This window comes from Hyperolius riggenbachi, chromosome 7, assembly GCF_040937935.1.
Source record: "Hyperolius riggenbachi isolate aHypRig1 chromosome 7, aHypRig1.pri, whole genome shotgun sequence".
NCBI lineage: Eukaryota > Metazoa > Chordata > Amphibia > Anura > Hyperoliidae > Hyperolius > Hyperolius riggenbachi.
The window spans coordinates 7305883-7324062 of NC_090652.1; the positions used below are offsets into that span (position 1 = coordinate 7305883).

The following is an 18180-nucleotide window of genomic DNA, read 5'->3' on the forward strand; positions in this document are numbered from 1 at the left end:
TGCATGGCCAGCTGTGTGGGGAAGTCATGTCTGTCCCTTGATGTCCCCGTCAAAGTGTTTGGCCATTTGTGTGGGGAAGTCATGTCATCCACAAGTATGTTGTTGGGACTTGGGAGGAAACAGTAACTCCAAGAGGAAACCCACAGGAACATGGAGGAACTTACAAGTTCCATGTGTCTTGGCCAGAATCACCAGAAAGGCCTTTATGAGTAGCTACAATCTAGGGTATTGATTCTCTTGTAGCGTTCCAATCACCCAAAAGCTCATGCAGGCATAACTAAATATATAAAAAGAAGAGTAGTTCCTCGCTAAAATCCCATAAAACAGCGATAAACAACCACATTGCACAAAAAATGCCCACACCTCAGTCCCGGCCGTCTTTGCAAGCGTTCGCGGGCGTCATTTAACCAGTGCGTGTCTGGATTGCTGCCCGGCCGCTGTAGGACCCCAGGAATTCTCAGACAATGTAATTGTTCTGGGATTAGACGGGTGAAACACAAGACGTTAGCAGAGGCTGCCGAACAGCTGGGTCTGTAACAGAGGGCATGGCGGGGGCACGGTGCAATTTAGCCTGTGTGTGATAAAAATAACTGACAGATGTCTTCAGAAAGAGGCCTTCACGCCAAGCCTTCTTACACGCGGCCGGAGTGACAACGTCATCTCACTGCCGCGCCTAAAGGACCACTGTGTCTGTGGCCATTCGGTGGGTTTAGGATTATTACTTCTGCTGCCCAGATCACATTGTTCCCCCACTGCTTTTTGTGCCTCCCTCCATAACAACAGAACTATGGAAACGTTTGTATAGAACTCAAACTACCACCCGGCAGATCAAACCCCAACACCTGCCGGGTGACTTCAAGTGAAACTCAAACCTCCCCCTACAAGAAGTTTTGATACTTACCACTGTCTGGTTTGCTTGCTCCATTGTCCCATGCAGCTTCTGTACTGGCCACTAGAGCTTCAGTCTCACTGTCAATGTGACTGCAGTGAGCCTGGAGCACTGTCATGTGACTGCAGTGAGCCTGGAGCACTGTCATGTGACTGCAGTGAGCCTGGAGCACTGTCATGTGACTGCAGTGAGCCTGGAGCACTGTCATGTGACTGCAGTGAGCCTGGAGCACTGTCATGTGACTGCAGTGAGCCTGGAGCACTGTCGTGTGACTGCAGTGAGCCTGGAGCTCTGTCGTGTGACTGCAGTGAGCCTGGAGCTCTGTCGTGTGACTGCAGTGAGCCTGGAGCTCTGTCGTGTGGCTGCAGTGAGCCTGGAGCTCTGTCGTGTGGCTGCAGTGAGCCTGGAGCTCTGTCATGTGGCTGCAGTGAGCCTGGAGAGCTCTGTCGTGTGACCGCAGTGAGCCTGGAGCTCTGTCATGTGACCGCAGTGAGCCTAGAGCTCTGTCATGTGACTGCAGTGAGCCTGGAGCTCTGTCATGTGACTGCAGTGAGCCTGGAGCTCTGTCATGTGACTGCAGTGAGCCTGGAGCTCTGTCATGTGACTGCAGTGAGCCTGGAGCTCTGTCATGTGACTGCAGTGAGCCTGGAGCTTTGTCATGTGACCGCAGTGAGCCTGGAGCTCTGTTGTGTGACTGCAGTGAGCCTGGAGCTCTGTCATGTGACTACAGTGAGCCTGGAGCTCTGCCATGTGACCGCAGTGAGCCTGGAGCTCTGTCATGTGACCGCAGTGAGTCTGGAGCTCTGTCATGTGACCTCAGTGAGTCTTGAGCGCTGTCATGTGACCGCAGTGGACCGTGTGGAGATCAGGTAATCTGATTCTGAGGTCACTGATGTGTTACCAGTTACTACTGACATCAGATTATGAGTAAACGGCATATTGTGAACGGTAATTGCAAATGGCAGCCTCTATATCCCTCTCACTGCTTTTGGCTCCGGCCACAGTGTGTGATCCATTTGCCCCCATAAGATAGCAGCTCATTACGTTTTCTCTGGTCTAGCGGTGAAGTCACGGCTTTGGGCCTAATTCGCTTAAGTAGCCCCCTTTTCAATCGCTTAACAAAATGGCTGCTCTTTTTTTTTTTTTTTTTTTCCACAATAATGACTAATAAGGCCTTTCTGTGTCATCCTGACAGGCCTGGCTTTTACATGTCTGCCTCCCTCATGCCGGCCTCACGCCTCAGCGATTCCTCTCACTTCCACATCTTCCTGTGAAATGTCTGACTCCATTTTGTCACAGTGTAATTCCGCGGGCCCCGCTTCTGGGCGATCTGTTCGGTTGGATTTCTCGTTGGAAGGTTTCCGTGTTCCATGGTCGGGCCTTACACATGCGGGCGCCTGCTGAGGGGGTTAATTCCGCGGGCCCCGCTCCTGGGCGATCAGTTTGGTTGGGTTTCTCGGTGGAAGGTCTCCATGTTCCATGGTCGGGCCTGACGCACGCGGGCGCCTGCTGAGGGGGTTAATTCCGCAGGCCTCGCTCCTGGGCGATCTGTTTGGTTGGATTTCTCGTTGGAAGGTTTCCATGTTCCATGGTCGGGCCTGACGCACGCGTGCACCTGCTGAGGGGGTTAATTCCGCGGGCCCCGCTCCTGGGCGATCTGTTTGGTTGGGTTTCTCGGTGGAAGGTCTCCATGTTCCATGGTTGGGCCTGACGCACACGTGCACCTGCTGAGGGGGTTAATTTTGCAGGCCCCGCTCCTGGGCGATCTGTTTGGTTGGATTTCTTGGTGGAAGGTCTCCGTGTTCCATGGTTGGGCCTTATGCATGCGGGCGCCTGCTGAGGGGGTTAATTCCGCAGGCCCCGCTCCTGGGCGATCTGTTCGGTTGGATTTGGTGGAAGGTTTCCGCGTTCCATGGTCGGGCCTGACGCACGCGGGCGCCTGCTGAGGGGGTTAATTCGCGGGCCTCGCTCCTGGGCGATCTGTTTGGTTGGATTTGGTGGAAGGTTTCCGCGTTCCATGGTCGGGCCTGACGCACGCGGGCGCCTGCTGAGGGGGTTAATTCGCGGGCCTCGCTCCTGGGCGATCTGTTTGGTTGGATTTCTCGGTGGAAGGTCTCCATGTTCCATGGTTGGGCCTGACGCACGCGTGCACCTGCTGAGGGGGTTAATTTTGCAGGCCTCGCTTCTGGGCGATCTGTTTGGTTGGATTTGGTGGAAGGTTTCCATGTTCCATGGTCGGCCTGACGCACGCGGGCGCCTGCTGAAGGGGCTAATTCCACAGGCCCCGCTCCTGGGCGATCTGTTCGGTTGGATTTGGTGGAAGGTTTCCGCGTTCCATGGTCGGGCCTGACGCACGCGGGCGCCTGCTGAGGGGGTTAATTCGCGGGCCTCGCTCCTGGGCGATCTGTTTGGTTGGATTTGGTGGAAGGTTTCCGCGTTCCATGGTCGGGCCTGACGCACGCGGGCGCCTGCTGAGGGGGTTAATTCCGCAGGCCTCGCTCCTGGGCGATCTGTTTGGTTGGATTTCTCGTTGGAAGGTTTCCATGTTCCATGGTCGGGCCTGACGCACGCGTGCACCTGCTGAGGGGGTTAATTCCGCGGGCCCCGCTCCTGGGCGATCTGTTTGGTTGGGTTTCTCGGTGGAAGGTCTCCATGTTCCATGGTTGGGCCTGACGCACACGTGCACCTGCTGAGGGGGTTAATTTTGCAGGCCCCGCTCCTGGGCGATCTGTTTGGTTGGATTTCTTGGTGGAAGGTCTCCGTGTTCCATGGTTGGGCCTTACGCATGCGGGCGCCTGCTGAGGGGGTTAATTCCGCAGGCCCCGCTCCTGGGCGATCTGTTCGGTTGGATTTGGTGGAAGGTTTCCGCGTTCCATGGTCGGGCCTGACGCACGCGGGCGCCTGCTGAGGGGGTTAATTCGCGGGCCTCGCTCCTGGGCGATCTGTTTGGTTGGATTTGGTGGAAGGTTTCCGCGTTCCATGGTCGGGCCTGACGCACGCGGGCGCCTGCTGAGGGGGTTAATTCGCGGGCCTCGCTCCTGGGCGATCTGTTTGGTTGGATTTCTCGGTGGAAGGTCTCCATGTTCCATGGTTGGGCCTGACGCACGCGTGCACCTGCTGAGGGGGTTAATTTTGCAGGCCTCGCTTCTGGGCGATCTGTTTGGTTGGATTTGGTGGAAGGTTTCCATGTTCCATGGTCGGCCTGACGCACGCGGGCGCCTGCTGAAGGGGCTAATTCCACAGGCCCCGCTCCTGGGCGATCTGTTCGGTTGGATTTGGTGGAAGGTTTCCGCGTTCCATGGTCGGGCCTGACGCACGCGGGCGCCTGCTGAGGGGGTTAATTCCACAGGCCCCGCTCCTGGGCGATCTGTTCGGTTGGTATTCTCGGTGGAAGGTCTCCGTGTTCCATGGTCGGGCCTCATATTTCCTCGCTGGGCCTGACGCACGCGGGCGCCTGCTTAGGGGGTTAATTCCGCAGGCCTCACTCCTGGGCAATCTGTTTGGTTGGATTTGGTGGAAGGTTTCCGCGTTCCACGGTCGGGCCTGACGCACGCGGGCGCCTGCTGAGGGGGTTAATTCCACAGGCCCCGCTCCTGGGCGATCTGTTGGGTTGGTATTCTCGGTGGAAGGTCTCCGTGTTCCATGGTCGGGCCTCATGTTTCGTCGCTGGGCCTGACGCACGCGGGCGCCTGCTGAGGGGGTTAAGCCGCTGGCTGGCTCGCAGTAATCAGAGGCAGACACAGCAGGCTGTGGTTTAAGCCTTGTCTTCGGGAATTCCTCGGATACTGGCCACATAACGCATCTCTGCTGACGGATATAACCGCACGCAGCGCAGTTCACCTGGATTAACCCGTGTCTGCTGAGCTGGGGGGGGGGGGGGGGGCTGCTTTAACCCTGCCAGCACTTGCAAGGCGTGTTGTGTTACAGGATAAGCAGGAAGCTTTAACATGCCTCACCACTGAGCAATCCCGCTCCCAGGCGACAGGGCCTCAGTGATTAAAGGGAACCTGTCTCAGGCAGCTATTCTAAAGGTGGCCATTAACGATACAGTCTTACAGACGATCAATCATTTCCGATCATTGTTACACTGCCAATTAATAATAATTGTTGTTATCAATCAGAAACGAGTGGTTGTGCCAACTAACGGCCTAAAACCTGCTGAGTAATTAGATCAGAATAATGGAATCGATCCTTATTTTTGATCGGATTGGTTGGCGGCAGGGTGAAACACTCCCCCTTAAAGGGAACCCAAGGTGAGCGGGATACGGAAGCTGCCATATGTATTTCCTTAATACCAGTTGCCTGGCTGTCATGCTCGTCTCTCTGGCATCAGCAGAGTCTGAAACACACTCCTAAAACAAGCATGCAGTTAATCCAGTCCCACTTCAGTCAGAGCACCTGATCTGCTGCATGCTTGGTCAGGGGCTATGGCTAAAAGTATTAGGCCAGTGCACACTAAAAAGCGCAAGTGTAATTGCAACAGCTCAGCGCATCTTGAAGTGATTTTCCTAGGCGATTCTAGGCATGTGCAGAGCGATCTTCTAATCATGTCTAGTGATTTTTGGAGCGTTTTGGTACAGTGTTTGCTATATTTTGTTACAGTGGAGCTGGAACTGAACAGCTTCTGTTACAAAAATGCTTGGAAAATCGCTCTGATTTAGCGTTTTTCAGATCGATTTTCCACTTTCCTATACTTAACATTGAGGCTGAATCGCCTCAGAAATCAGCAGAAATGCTGCAGGACCCGAGTTTGGAAGAAAATCACATCTCTGGTGAGCTCCATCCCATTCATATACATCAGCCGAGCGCTTTTCAAAGCTATGGTGTTTTTAAAAGCGCTCAGAAGCGCTCTTGGGGTGCACCAGCCCTCAGAGACACAGGATCAGGAGGACAGCCAGACAGCTTGCACTGTCTGGCTGTCCTCCTGATCCTGGAAATAAATATGGCAGCCTTCATATTCTGACCTGCTGTTCCCTTAGGCTGCTTTCACAGTGGGACGTTACAGGCGCACGTTAGAGCAGCCTGTAACGCAGCCCCACCGCACAGTAATGAAAAATCAATGGGCTGTTCACAGTGCCCACGTTGCGTTACATTGTAACGCAGCACATCCGTTGAGAGTGCTGCATGCTGTGCGTTATGTGCGGCTAAGCCGCGTTAGACTGTGCGCACATGCTCAGTAGTATTGGGGAGGAGTGGAGAGCGGCCAGGCACATGGCTAATTAATATTCACTGCACGGTGTGACGTGCAGTGTTTACTTCCTGGAGCGGCCGCTCTGTGCAGCGATTGGCCGGGCGTGACCACGTGATGCCGCATGCGTCCAAGAGTACGCATCACGGACGCCAGAGTGAGCTGCACAACGCGGCTCACTCTGACGTCCACATCAGAGAGCACCAGGCATTGCGTTAGGGGCACGTTATGTGCCCTATAACGTCCCCTAAACGCAACGTCCTGGTGTGTAACTAGCCTTAAAGTCGCAAGGGTATGGTGGTGGTGGTGGGTGGAGGGTGTAATTGCTGTGTCAACTGAAGTCACTCCCCTCCCTGGTAACTCCAGCATGGCTTCAGATAGATTGTGTTTTATGCTTGGTACGCACGGTAAGATTTTCCGTGCGATTTTGCGACCCGATCGGTTTTCCCACACGATTCTGCGCTCAATTCTCTATTCGTTTTTCTTGTCTTGTTCCATTCACCACTATGAGAAATCGAGCACAGAAACAATTGGGAGCAATATCGGACATGACGGATTTTATCTATCAGATCTATTTATCGCACGGAAAACGTGCTTTGTGTATTAGGCATTGGGGAGTGAGCAGGCAGTGAAGGACGCTGAGGATTTTTGATGTGGTGCTCCCATTTTTTTTCCCTTTTCTCCCACAAAATTATCAAACATAATTCATTTCAAATAAATTTTACATTAAAGAGAGTCTGAAGTGTTTTTTTTTTTTTCTCTTTTTTTATTAATCAGTCATCTTCAGCATTAGGATACAAGCTGATGCGCAACATCCCTGCGGCAGAACGAGGTATTTATCCCCCTGAAATACGGGGCAAAATGGTGCGATTGCTGCAGAATTTTGCTTCCTGGTAGAGGCAGAGCTGTGTGTAGTAGCCCTGCCTCTTCTCCAGTCACTCTCCGCCTCTCCCCACCTCTCTGTCTTCTTTCACTGAGCGGGGCGAGGCGGGGCTGTGTGCAGTAGCTCTGCCTCTTCTCCAGTCACTCTCCGCCTCTCCCCTCCCCTCTCAGTCTTCTTTCACTGAGAAGGGTGGAGATTGTCGGAGATTGATTGGATAAGAAGCAGAGTTACTGCACACAGCTCTGCCTCTCCCGGGCAGCAAAATCTGCCACTTCAAAAGTCATGGAATTTTGCTCAGGTATTTCAGGGGGATAAATACCTCGTTCTGCCGCGGGGATTCAGCGATTCAGTCATCATCATGCTGAAGATGACTGATTAATAAAAAGAGAAAAAAAAAAACCTTCAGACTGTCAGAATGCCTATAAAACGCTGCTTTAAGTGGCAAGCATTTTGTCTGTGCTCTGAAGCGAAAATAGTAAAAAACAAAACAGATACTTACGTAAGGAGAGGGAGGGCTCTAGGTCCCATAGAGCCTTCCTGTTCCTCTCCCGATCCTCTTGTTCCAGCGCTGGATCAATAGACCCGAGACTGCTCTCTGCTGCTGCAGGAAGCTTCGGAAGTCTTCGGGAGCCCGAGCGACTAGTGCTCTATACTGCGCATGTGGAAGAAGGTGTGCTCGCGCATGCGCAGGACGCAGCGGCCCGACTTCGGGAGGACTCCGCCTCTCAAAGACTTCCAAAGCTTCCTGCAGCAGCAGAGAGCAGTCTCCCATCTATCGAAGACTGCTAACGGAGGATCCAGCGCTGCAACGTAGGGACTGTGAGGGGAACGGGAAGCCTCTATAGGACCCAGAGCCTTCCCTCTCCTTAGGTAAGGATCTTAGCAAAGAGAGCTGAGAAGTGCTCACTAGATAGATTTAATATATAAATACAGCAGCTATGCAATATAATGCAGCTTTCAGAGCAGGTGCACTGTACTTCAGGAACTTGTCATTTTTAAGCAGACAATATTACTTGTGCGTAAAAGCAAATATGGTAACTGTATGGGTAAAACAAAGTAGGTAAACTCATTTTTATTGAATGTCACATCAGAGTTTTATCCCATAAGTTTGGGTTCAAAAGGAAAAATAAAAAGTAAAATAGGAAAAATCAGCATTTTATGATCTTGTCAATTTTGCACAAATGAGCTAAACTGAATCTAGCAGTGACCTGACCGCTTCCGTGTGTTTTTATGTTGTGTGTTCCAGCTCTGTGCACTGACCTAAGGATTTATCAGACAAAGGTGACGACTGGTGACTACTGCTTCCGAGCTGTTTCTGTGAGATTCGCTGAGACCAGAGAGGACACAGAGGTAAGTCTACAAATGTATTGCTGTGAGCCCATGTGGCTCTGGGAAATGGAAATCAGGGTCAGGCGGGAGGACTTGTGCAGCGATTCATGCTTCTAAACTTCAAGAGAAGATTCTAGACTTAAAGGATACCCGAAGTGACATGATGAGACAGACATGGGTATGTACAGTGCCTAGCACACAAATAACTATGCTGTGTTCCTTCTTTTCTTTCTCTGCCTGAAAGAGTTAAATATCAGGTATGTAAGTGGCTGACTCAGTCCTGACTTCCTGACAGGAAGTGACTACAGTGTGACCCTCACTGATAAGAAATTCTCCTTTTTATCTCTTTCTTGCTCTCAGGAGCCATTTTCTGCTAGGAACGTGTTTTATAGTTGGAATTTCTTATCAGTGAGGGTCACACTGTAGTCACTTCCTGTCTGAGTCAGGACTGAGTCAGCCACTTACATACCTGATATTTAACTCTTTCAGGCAGAGAAAGAAAAAAGGAACACAGCCTAGTTATTTGTGTGCTAGGCACTGTACATACACATGTCTATCTCATCATGTCACATGTCACCTCGCGTATTCTTTAAGTCTATTTCTGTCACTGCAGACACTTTTTAATTGCAGTCCTCCGTTCATTCTCATTCATGAAAATTCACTTTCAGGCCCATTACCGGTACAATCTCCTGAGTGGTCGACCACATCGGTTTATGTTATTGGTGACAATCGCCAACAAACGATCATTCTATCGATTGTCTATCGATTGTCGATCTGAATTTAAAAACCATTCTTTTAGTCTGATTGGATTGCTTATCATTCTCCCCTCTGTTCATAAGCCTAAACAACCATTTCCGACCGTTCAGAGCAGATGGTTGATCGTTAATGGGCACCTTTAACCTCCTTGGCGGTATGAAAAATACCGCCAGGAGGGAGCGCAGCAGTTTTTTTTTAAATTTTTTTTTTTTTTATCATGTAGCGAGCCGAGGGCTCGCTACATGATAGCCGCTGCTGAGCGGCATCCCCCCGCCCGCTTCGATCGCCTTCGGCGATCTCCGATCAGGAAATCCCGTTCATAGAACGGGATTACCTGGAGGGCTTCCCCCGTCGCCATGGCGACGGGGCGGGATGACGTCACCGACGTCACTGACGTCGGGACGTCATTGGGAGTCCCGGGCCACCCCTCGGCGCTGCCTGGCACTGATTGGCCAGGCAGCGCTGGGGTCTGGAGGGGGGGGGGGGGCCCGCGCCGCAGCAGATAGCGGCGATCGGGCAGGGGCCGGCGGCGATCAGAGTGCTGGCGCAGCTAGCAAAGTGCTAGCTGCGTCCAGCAAAGCAAAAATTATGAAAATCGGCCCAGCAGGGCCTGAGCGGCACCCTCCGGCGGCTTACCCCGTGTCACACACGGGGTTACCGCCAAGGAGGTTAAAGGGACTTTGAGCACCCCAAAAAAATGAAACGGTGACTTGCCTGGAGCTTCCTCCAGCCCACCGTAGGCCGCAAGGTCCTCCAGCACCCTCCTGGCTCCTCTCCCAGTCCCGCGGGCGGCTCTGTTACCGGTGATTTTCGGACTGAAGGTTGCTACCTGTCATGGCGTGACAGTCCTGCGCATGCGCGGTTTAGCGTTAGAAAACCGCGCATGCGCAGAACTGTCACACTGGCCGGCGCAATGACGTGTAGCGGCTGGCATGATGACGCGGCGCTTCTCTGTTCAGGAGGAACCGGCTGACCTTTAGCCCGAAAGTCGCCGGTAACACGGGCCAGCGGGACCGAGAGAGGAGCCTGGAGGACGCCGGGGGACCTTGCTGCCTATGGTGGGCTGGAGGAAACCCCACCAGTTAATTTTTTTTTGGAGTGTTTAGGGTCTCTTAAAGCCTGGCACGAACATCTAATTTTGATTGGCCAATTTTTCCTCTTCCATGTAGTCTGAGGGCCAACAAAGTTTAAATACTATGAGCAGATTGTGTAGGTAAGCTCTTGTACTACATGGAGGTTGGAAAATTAAAGCGGAATATAACTCTGCATTACTTCTTTGCTCTAAAAAAATATTTACAGCATATTATAAGCCACCAGCATTTTTTTTTACTAGATCAGCATTCAAAGGGTTACACACAGGGCTGGAAAGTTCAGGGCAGAGAAATCTGGACGCATCAGAACTTTAGATAATGTTATCTTGTGTTTACTTAATTGTATAAAGTGAGGAATGTGACACATTCTCTTACTGTGCAGAAGCTCCTGGACACAGATAGACACTCAAAGCATTTCTGCCTTCAATACAACATGAATAAAAACAGTTATTAATAAAATGCAAAGTCAGCTCTCAAAGCAAAAAAATGTGCTTTTGGGAACTTCAAATTTCTAAATGAATAATAATACTTATGCACAAATGCAAATATGATAACCGTATGACACATATGTAAAGTAGGAAAACATGTTTTTATTGAATATTATAGAATACTCCATATGATCCGCACCATCAAAGTAATTTCTTTATTGTTGCTCATTTAAAGAGAACCCGAGGTGTGTTTAAAGAATGTTATCTGCATACAGAGGCTGGATCTGCCTATACAGCCCAGCCTCTGTTGCTATCTCAAACCCCACTAAGGTCCTCCTGCACTCTGCAATCCCTCATAAATCACAGCCATGCTGTGAGGCTGTGTTTACATCTGTAGTGTCAGTCTCAGCTGCTCCCCCGCTTCCTGCACAGCTCCGGTCCCTGCCCCCGTCCCTTCCCTCCAATCAGCAGGGAGGGAAGGGATGCAGGCAGGGACTGGAGTTCTGCAGGAGGCGGGGAGAGCAGCAGACTGACACTATAGAGAGAAACACAGCCAGCTCTGACAAGCTGTTTGTCAGCAGCGTGGCTGTGATTTATGAGGGATTGCAGAGTGCAGGGGGACCTTAGGGGGGTTTTGGATAGCAACAGAGGCTGGGCTGTATAGGCAGATCCAGCCTCTGTATGCAGATAATATTCTTCAAACCCACCTCGGGTTCTCTTTAAAAGAATTAAATTCCCTATGTGGGTTTGTACACAAGGATGACGCACAGGCGTTTCGGGCCATAGTAGGTCCTTTCTCAAATCATGACCAGCTGGTCATGTGTGGGCTGGTCATGTGTGGGCTGGTCATGATTTGAGAAAGGACCTACTACCTGTGCGTCATCCTTGTGTACAAACCTACATATGGATTTCAATTCTTTTAATTGAGCAACAATAAAGAAATTACTTTGATGGTGCGGATCATATGGAGTATTCTGCATTATACTTGTGACTCCAGAGGAGATTTCGGCACATCGCTTTGTAACCATTGGTGCAGTGGCTTTCACTAGATTTTTATTGAATATTATGTCAGGGTTTTATTGGAATGGTAATTAGTAGAATGGAACAGAGGCCCCAGAAAGAATAAAATATGTTAAAAACACTTTACAAAGGAAGGTAATGGTGGGCTTACCTCCTCATTGAAGACTGGAATTGTCTGGTTTAGACAAACGCTTTATTGTACACTGCACAAAAAATGTGACACGTTTCGCCAGTCTGTAACATGCTTCCTCATGAGATTAACAAGAGCAACTGGAAGGTTCCAAATATAGAGCACAAAATTAATTGGTGGCGGAATGGTTAGGAATCGGAGGGGGTAGGTGGTTAGGGTTAGGCAACAGTTAGGTTGGGTTAGGTTTACCGATAGTAAAATATTGGTAAACTGTATCGATATTTTACAAACAGAATTACCACTGCTCAATATTCGTAATTTTACCAATTATTTACCAAATATCCTGCCTACGGCTATTTCCAGCACCCAGATTTCCGCAGCACCCATTTTGTATGTATGCAGGTTCAGGGGCCGCTGTATAGATAAATTCCAGGCCAGGCGGTTGCATGTGCAACTTGTGTACAATGCTGAAGAAAGCAGAAGCTGATTGATTAGTTTGCCTATGATACGGACTGTTCTCCTCGTACAACAATGTATTTCCTTACTAAGAAGATTGTGTGTTCCGTTTTAGTTTTGGGTAGCGTGGTAAAGGGTGGGTTTTTTATTTTTGTATTTTGTACCAATCTGTGCAAAAAAAAAAAAAAAAAAAAAAAAAAAAGCAACAAATAACATTTTTTTAGCCTGAGAAAGAGAACGCCTAACTAGTTTCTATTTCTGTCATTCACCGGGAGAAATCAGTGGGTTTGAATGAGGCCCTGCCAGGGGTGTGACTAAGGGCCAATCACAGGGGGGCCCAGAGCTGTGGGGCTGCAACTACTAACCTCCTCTTCCTCTGATATAGGGGAATATTTATTGTATTTATAAAGCGCCAACATATTACGCAGCGCTGGACATTAGTTTAGGTTACAGACAATACTTAGGGGTGACATACAGCAAAATGACAATACATGAATACAAGAAAGACCAGATCACGCAGCACAGTATGAGTACAAGGTAATGCTTAGTCACTGGATGGAGCATGGAGATCACACAGCACAGTATGAGTACAAGGTAATGCTTAGTCACTGGAGGGGAGCATGGAGATCACACAGCACAGTATGAGTACCAGGTAATGCTTAGCCACTGGATGGAGCATGGAGATCACACAGCACAGTATGAGTACCAGGTAATGCTTAGTCACTGGATGGAGCATGGAGATCACACAGCCCAGTATGAGTACAAGGTAATGCTTAGTCACTGGAGGGGAGCATGGAGATCACACAGCACAGTATGAGTACAAGGTAATGCTTAGTCACTGGATGGAAGCATGGAGATCACACAGCACAGTATGAGTACAAGGTAATGCTTAGTCACTGGATGGGAGCATGGAAATCACACAGCACAGTATGAGTACAAGGTAATGCTTAGTCACTGGAGGGGAGCATGGAGATCACACAGCACAGTATGAGTAAAAGGTAATGCTTAGTCACTGGATGGAGCATGGAGATCACACAGCACAGTATGAGTACAAGGTAATGCTTAGTCACTGGATGGAGCATGGAGATCACACAGCACAGTATGAGTACAAGGTAATGCTTAGTCACTGGATGGGGCATGGAGATCACACAGCACAGTATGAGTACCAGGTAATGCTTAGTCACTGGAGGGGAGCATGGAGATCACACAGCACAGTATGAGTACAGGGTAATGCTTAGTCACTGGATGGAGCATGGAGATCACACAGCACAGTATGAGTACCAGGTAATGCTTAGTCACTGGATGGAGCATGGAGATCACACAGCACAGTATGAGTACAAGATAATGCTTAGTCACTGGATGGGAGCATGGAGATCACACAGCACAGGATGAGTACAAGGTAATGCTTAGTCACTGGATGGAGCATGGAGATCACACAGCACAGTATGAGTACAATGTAATGCTTAGTCACTGGATGGGAGCATGGAGATCACGCAGCACAGTATGAGTACAAGGTAATGCTTAGTCAGTCACTGGTTGGGAGCATGGAGATCACACAGCACAGTATGAGTACAAGGTAATGCTTAGTCACTGGATGGAGCATGGAGATCACACAGCACAGTATGAGTACAAGGTAATGCTTAGTCACTGGATGGGGCATGGAGATCACACAGCACAGTATGAGTACAAGGTAATGCTTAGTCACTGGAGGGGAGCATGGAGATCACACAGCACAGTATGAGTACAGGGTAATGCTTAGTCACTGGATGGAGCATGGAGATCACACAGCACAGTATGAGTACAAGGTAATGCTTAGTCACTGGATGGAGCATGGAGATCACACAGCACAGTATGAGTACAAGGTAATGCTTAGTCACTGGATGGAGCATGGAGATCACACAGCACAGTATGAGTACAAGGTAATGCTTAGTCACTGGATGGGAGCATGGAGATCACACAGCACAGTATGAGTACAAGGTAATGCTTAGTCACTGGATGCAGCATGGAGATCACACGGCACAGTATGAGTACAAGGTAATGCTTAGTCACTGGATGGGGCATGGAGATCACACAGCACAGTATGAGTACAAGGTAATGCTTAGTCACTGGAGGGGAGCATGGAGATCACACAGCACAGTATGAGTACAGGGTAATGCTTAGTCACTGGATGGAGCATGGAGATCACACAGCACAGTATGAGTACAAGGTAATGCTTAGTCACTGGATGGAGCATGGAGATCACACAGCACAGTATGAGTACAAGGTAATGCTTAGTCACTGGATGGAGCATGGAGATCACACAGCACAGTATGAGTACAAGGTAATGCTTAGTCACTGGATGGGAGCATGGAGATCACACAGCACAGTATGAGTACAAGGTAATGCTTAGTCACTGGATGCAGCATGGAGATCACACAGCACAGTATGAGTACAAGGTAATGCTTAGTCACTGGAGGGGAGCATGGAGATCACACAGCACAGTATGAGTACAAGGTAATGCTCAGTCACTGGATGGAGCATGGAGATCATACAGCACAGTATGAGTACAAGGTAATGCTTAGTCACTGGGTGGGAGCATGGAGATCACACAGCACAGTATGGGTACAAGGTAATGCTTAGTCACTGGATGGGAGCATGGAGATCACACAGCACAGTATGAGTACAAGGTAATGCTTAGTCACTGGATGCAGCATGGAGATCACACAGCACAGTATGAGTACAAGGTAATGCTTAGTCACTGGAGGGGAGCATGGAGATCACACAGCACAGTATGAGTACAAGGTAAAGCTTAGTCACTGGAGGGGAGCATGGAGATCACACAGCACAGTATGAGTACAAGGTAATGCTTAGTCACTGGATGGGAGCATGGAGATCACACAGCACAGTATGAGTACAAGGTAATGCTTAGTCACTGGATGGGGCATGGAGATCACACAGCACAGTATGAGTACAAGGTAATGCTTAGTCACTGGATGGGAGCATGGAGATAACACAGCACAGTATGAGTACAAGGTAATGCTTAGTCAGTCACTGGAGGGGAGCATGGAGATCACACAGCACAGTATGAGTACAAGGTAATGCTTAGTCACTGGATGGGAGCATGGAGATCACACAGCACAGTATGAGTACAAGGTAATGCTTAGTCACTGGAGGGAGCATGGAGATCACACAGCACAGTATGAGTACAATGTAATGCTTAGTCACTGGATGGAGCATGGAGATTAGGGAAGGGAGACATACAGCAATATGACAATACATGAATACAAGAAATCCAGATCACACAGCACAGTATGAGTACAAGGTAATGCTTAGTCAGTCACTGGAGGGGAGCATGGAGATCACACAGCACAGTATGAGTACAAGGTAATGCTTAGTCACTGGATGGAGCATGGAGATCACACAGCACAGTATGAGTACAAGGTAATGCTTAGTCACTGGATGGGGCATGGAGATCACACAGCACAGTATGAGTACAAGGTAATGCTTAGTCACTGGAGGGGAGCATGGAGATCACACAGCACAGTATGAGTACAAGGTAATGCTTAGTCAGTCACTGGAGGGGAGCATGGAGATCACACAGCACAGTATGAGTACAAGGTAATGCTTAGTCACTGGATGGGAGCATGGAGATCACACAGCGCAGTATGAGTACAAGGTAATGCTTAGTCACTGGAGGGGAGCATGGAGATCACACAGCACAGTATAAGTACAAGGTAATGCTTAGTCACTGGATGGAGCATGGAGATCACACAGCACAGTATGAGTACAAGGTAATGCTTAGTCACTGGATGGAGCATGGAGATCACACAGCACAGTATGAGTACAAGGTAATGCTTAGTCACTGGATGGAGCATGGAGATCACACAGCACAGTATATACAAGGTAATGCTTAGTCACTGGATGGGGCATGGAGATCACACAGCACAGTATGAGTACAAGGTAATGCTTAGTCACTGGATGGGGCATGGAGATCACACAGCACAGTATGAGTACAAGGTAATGCTTAGTCACTGGAGGGGAGCATGGAGATCACACAGCACAGTATGAGTACAAGGTAATGCTTAGTCAGTCACTGGATGGAGCATGGAGATCACACAGCACAGTATGAGTACAAGGTAATGCTCAGTCACTGGATGGAGCATGGAGATCACACAGCACAGTATGAGTACAAGGTAATGCTTAGTCACTGGAGGGGAGCATGGAGATCACACAGCACAGTATGAGTACAAGGTAATGCTCAGTCACTGGATGGGAGCATGGAGATTAGGCAAGTTAGGTTCACTCAGATGCATAGCATGGGTGCACAGTAATGGAGGTGCATGATCAGGTAGGACACAAAAGGAGGACCCTGCCCAAAGGCTTACAAACTAGAGGGAGAGGTATGGACACGATAGGTTGGGGACCAGAGTTCAGCTGTGGGTTTAGAGCACTTGTGAGGGGTGGTAGGCCAGAGTGAAAAGGTGAGTTTTGAGGGCCTTCTTAAAGATGTTGAAGGAGGGGGCTGCCCTAATGGGTGGAGGTAGGGAGTTCCATAGTGTTGGAGCAGCTCTTGAGAAGTCCTGGAGGCGTGCATGGGACTGGGTGATGCAGGGGGAGGTCAGGCGAAGTTCATTGGAGGGGCGGAGTGAGCGGCTAGGTGTGTATCTCTGAGTAAGATCAGAAATGTAGGTTGGACAGGTTTTGTGGACAGATTTGTAGGTCAGACTATACTGCAGATCAGGTGTTTTGTAGCCACACTTGTTATGGGTGTGAAGATCAGGTAATGTATCGCCGCCAGCGTTGGTTGTCGGACATTCGAACGCCGCTATCGACGCACTCCTGACCCGCCAGGCGATCGAGCGAAATTTTCCGCATGGACAGATCGACGGGATCGATTTCGGACGGAAATCGGTCGATCGGTCAGCGTTTGCGCATCGATTTCACAGCAGATTCGATCACAGTGATCGAATCTGCTGTCTATCGGCGGGAAATCGAATAAGTGTATGGGCACCTAAACACTAGATTTAGCCACCGCCTAACCTCTGACTACTGCTTTGCAATCACCTTGGAAGAGTGCTATATGGTATGTGGTGTGTGCAAAGTCACTAGGCTTCCGACCACGTCGGTGAATGAAGCCTACAGACGGAGATGCTTGATGGGGCCAATAATGAGATGACCAAATGGCACGTTGGAAACGTTTCTCTTCCTCTCATTGCAATACCTCCCGTAGTGACCCTGAGAACTTCTGACCCTGGATTTTTACTACCGGCGAAACCTGGGTTCAGCATTTTAACCCAGAATCAAAAAAGACCGAGATGATTATTTCCCCTCTGAGAATTTCTCTTTCACAGAGTTCACAGAATCAATTTCAAGGTTGAACGTCTTGAGCGCCTCTCATTGGCTGGTTGCAATCAGCCAACTGCTAACAAATGGGGGAGACATGGTGTAGCAATCATGGCCGGCCAGCCAGAGAGAAGGACCTGAGTCCATGAGCTGCTCTGTGAACTCTATTTGCAGGAGAAATTCTCTTTGAATTGGTCACCTCTCGGTTGATGGTGGAGGGCGTTGTTATGGTGGAGTACTTGGAGAAAAATCTCATTGTGACAGGGACATACTGGGCCAATATAATCAACTGACACCTGAAAAATGCTGGAAATCAACACTGGAAAGCTGAGGAAAGGCATTCAGCTGTGTCAGGTCAACAAGACCACTGATTGTGGTGGCCACCATCCAGGTTGCAAGGTTTCAGCTTAGAAAGCATCTGACCTTCTCGAAAACCATGATGGAAAATCTTGTACAGTTGTGCAGAGGCGCCAGAGGAATAAAAAATGGCAACAATTTTTTAAAATGAGGGAGGCAGTGGTAAACTTCAGGCAGACACAAGTTGCTGTTGATTTTTTTCAACAAAAAATGATTTATTTACCTACTCCAGATAAGTGCAACGCGTTTCGTGGGCATATCCCACTTCATCAGGCTATAAAAGGGAGCATATAACTCATGTAGGTCAAATACCGAGCTTAGCGCCTTTGTC

General features: G+C 49.4%; 1 protein-coding gene across 4 annotated transcripts in view; it reads left to right on the forward strand.

Annotated features, from left to right (window-relative positions):
- The window catches only part of RAI1 (retinoic acid induced 1), a 275318-nt gene that overhangs the window by 12397 nt on the left and 244741 nt on the right, over window positions 1-18180 (forward strand). For all 4 annotated transcript variants that reach the window (XM_068243537.1, XM_068243536.1, XM_068243540.1 and 1 more), the window contains exon 2: window positions 8207-8310. The gene's annotated coding sequence lies outside the window, so the exon portion shown is untranslated. The remainder of the gene's footprint in view (window positions 1-8206; window positions 8311-18180) is intronic.